Here is a 3,264-nt window from a genome sequence, read left to right as displayed (position 1 = left end):
AAATCGTTCAACTATATGTAGCCGTGCTCGAGTTACAAATAGTGTAACTAACACGATTTACGACTTTTTTTATGAATATAAATATACTTAGATTAAATAAATAAAATAGTAACACTGAAAAAGGTACACTCACAAAATGTTTTTCAGACGTTTCAATAGGGTTACCCACCATTCTCAATGAGTGAGACAGGATTCCTGATGTCTTCTGTGGAGTTTAGGGGGGGGGGGGGTTTAAGGGGTAGGTGGAGGTGAGGGGGAAATGGGGAGGGATTGGCTGGTGGCTACTGAGCGACGTTCAGCCGTGGGGTTTGAACGCTGTTTCCACCCAGGTGTGCTGGGTGAATTTTCTGGTAGTATTTCGATTTAGGAATGGGAAAAGCACTGCTCGAAAGAACTATTTTGTGTTGGAGTACTGGTTCAACGAATGGGGGGGACTTTGTGGAGAAGTGATGGTTATTCATTCGAATGGATACTGCCGTGGTGCATTCTCCAATGTAGTAGGCAGGGCAGGAATTGTAGGATAGTCGGTAGATGGAATTAAAGGAAGTATCTAAAGGAAAAAGAAGAAGAGGAAGATTTGTTGATGACTGGTGGGGAGGTGGAGCGAAACAAGAAGCAGCACTTGCATCTTGGGCGGTTGCATGTTGAGGAGGAAGAAGATAGGGGTGCAGTACGGGGGAGAGAGGGGCGGGTGGATCGGAATATTTGCGTACGTTTAGTGCCTTTCTGTAGGTGATAGAAGGGCGGGAAGGGAGGAGATTGGAAGTACTTTGGTTTGCGCTGATGATGGGGTAGAGGTCTCTTAAGATATTTTTTATTTCTTAGGGCTGTTTAGGCCTTCTTCTAATTCATTGGTTAAAATTCTAGTATGTGCATTCGCAATAGAGTATAACATCAACAGGTTTCCATTATCAGCTCGCCGATTACTTGGATGAATCCGTTCTGACAAATTAGTTGGATCTATGCATTGATTGAAAACTAGAAAACACATTCAACGCGAAACCCAAATGAAGTAGTATGTTATGATTATAAAGGCTATTTGCTGTATGTAAGTCAAGTTGGACGTCATATAATGACACACATATCACCCGTCTCAAGGGACGGGAGAAAAAGTATGGAGCTCATTACAGAGAATTATAACAATCAACAGCTTTCTAAACCAATTAATGCAATAATCTACTGCTATGTATGACCCTTCATCGCCAATCAAAATCATGAAGTTAATACCAACGCTGGGTTTGAATGCTCCCCTTACCGTCGGGTTACGGTTACCCCTTTTGCAAATCCCTAATTTTCAAAATGGGTACTAGCAATCCATAAAAATGATACGTCAACCCTTGCCCAATTCTTAACTTGTATATTAACCATTTACCATTAAAAAAAAGTATATAACGGTTACAGTGAATTTAAATTATTTGAAACCCATTATTAAATACGAAAGGAGTTACCAAGGAAAAAAAATGTTGAGACCTTAATTCCGAGCAGGGGAATCGATCCAACAACCTTTACTATGACGACATCGCATTAACTCCACTACGCCACCACGATTTGTGACGTTGAGGTTGTTGTAATACATAATATCAGACCAGCAGTGAAAACCGGAGCAAGGACACAGAGTATGCAAACGAAATTGATCATTAAATCCATCAAAGATCGAAACAAAACGATAAATTTAGCAAGTAACTTCTCCCTCTTTGTTCATATATCTTCACATGGAGGCGAAATATTTGCAGTGCGTGAGCAAAGAAAACAAATGGAGTAAGGGAAACTAAATTTTCTTGAGATGCAGAAGTGGCGCCACAAACTTTGTCCTAAAACTTTTGAAAGTGACTGTACGTTTTCTTGAATGATTTTTGTGGACCGGAACGGTACATGTGCGAATGCACGAACCGAATTAGAATAAGTTCTATTTTCTGTGCATGCATTCGCACAAGTTGGGTGGTCACACAGTGCATTATGGCGTTCACTCTCGCGTTCATACATTTAGACATTAACCCGTACGTGTTAATGTACCGTGCAAACAAATACATCGCCCGCCTTGGCAAGTGATTCATCAAATACATGATTAATTACATTTTCAAGTTATAGCTATAATCTGTTGAAACCACAAGTACAAACATTTGACAAAAATTTCATTCCAGTCCATATGAACTTTTAACTATTAAGGCCGGGCTACACGTTAAGTTAACACGAACAAGTTAATATCTGGTTACGTGAATGATTTCACATTATTTGAAAGTTACACGAGGCTTCCAATGAAAAAAAATAAGATGCACTCACCCTCAGGTAAATTCTACACGAACATTTAGTCAGTTCTGCGTCCGATTCATGACAAATATTTCTGAAATCATTGACTTCGGTGAGCTTTTTCAAGCAGTGTACATATAGTGGCATGCAGGCCATCTCCAACAGCAACCTACGAAAGGAATGAAAAAATATACGCGAGAGATTTCAGACTTGCTGTAGAAAACATGCCCATAAAACGGAATAAAACAATAATTAAGGAGATCAGTAAAATGTAAACCCTCACTTACCTGTAAGTCAACAAAATCGCCTAAGGCACCCTTTACAGTTATCTGGCTTCCAGCAATTGAAAAGAATATGTTGTTATAATAATCATTTTTCTTCATGCAAAGTCTGCACGGAGTACCCTCGAAATTCCTTTCTGAAGACTCAGAGAAATTCCCAGTGGTAATACTCATATTTTCACATCAATAACTCATTCTATCTCTAAACCAGTTCACTCCTCAAACAAACGATGCACACAGCACTCAGTTATTTACAAATTTCTAATGCATTATGTTCATTTCTATGACTTACGCCAACGCAAAAACTTCAAAATAATCAAGGAAAAGTGCATAAAAAGCTCACATTTACATTGTGCCTCAAAAATAAATCGCATTTCGACAGAAAAGACAGCAAATATTTTACACGGACTCGATGCTCATTGACACCCTTACTCCTAACTGACCAAGGTATCAAGGTTTAGTTTACATACCGGACTTCATTTGCATGTTGCACCGCTAGAGGATTGCGCATGCAAAAGGCCTAAAATCGAAAAATCACATATTTCCAACAATATGTGATGTATCATTCTGGTTTATTGCATTATTTGAATAATACATATTTTAAAAATTTTTAATGCTGCATTAGAGAATTTTGAAATCTTTCTCATAAATTCTCATTTCTTTAAAGACTGTAGATGTAATGTGACCTTGTGGACGACGAAGTTGGGCTTTAAATTTCGTTTATTGCCAGGTGATT

At 38.6% G+C, this 3,264-nt stretch overlaps 1 long non-coding RNA gene across 1 annotated transcript; it reads right to left on the bottom strand.

Annotated features, from left to right (window-relative positions):
• Positions 1-2,291: 2,291 nt before the first annotated feature.
• On the bottom strand, positions 2,292-2,662 carry LOC124172360. Its single transcript, XR_006868139.1, has 2 exons — positions 2,535-2,662; positions 2,292-2,416 (listed from the first exon to the last, which is right to left on the bottom strand). It is a non-coding gene; the product is annotated as an uncharacterized LOC124172360 (long non-coding RNA).
• Between the last annotated feature and the right edge of the window lie 602 nt (positions 2,663-3,264).

This window comes from Ischnura elegans (genome assembly GCF_921293095.1).
Source record: "Ischnura elegans chromosome 13 unlocalized genomic scaffold, ioIscEleg1.1 SUPER_13_unloc_1, whole genome shotgun sequence".
Taxonomy (NCBI): domain Eukaryota; kingdom Metazoa; phylum Arthropoda; class Insecta; order Odonata; family Coenagrionidae; genus Ischnura; species Ischnura elegans.
This window is presented reverse-complemented; position numbering and strand designations above follow the sequence as displayed.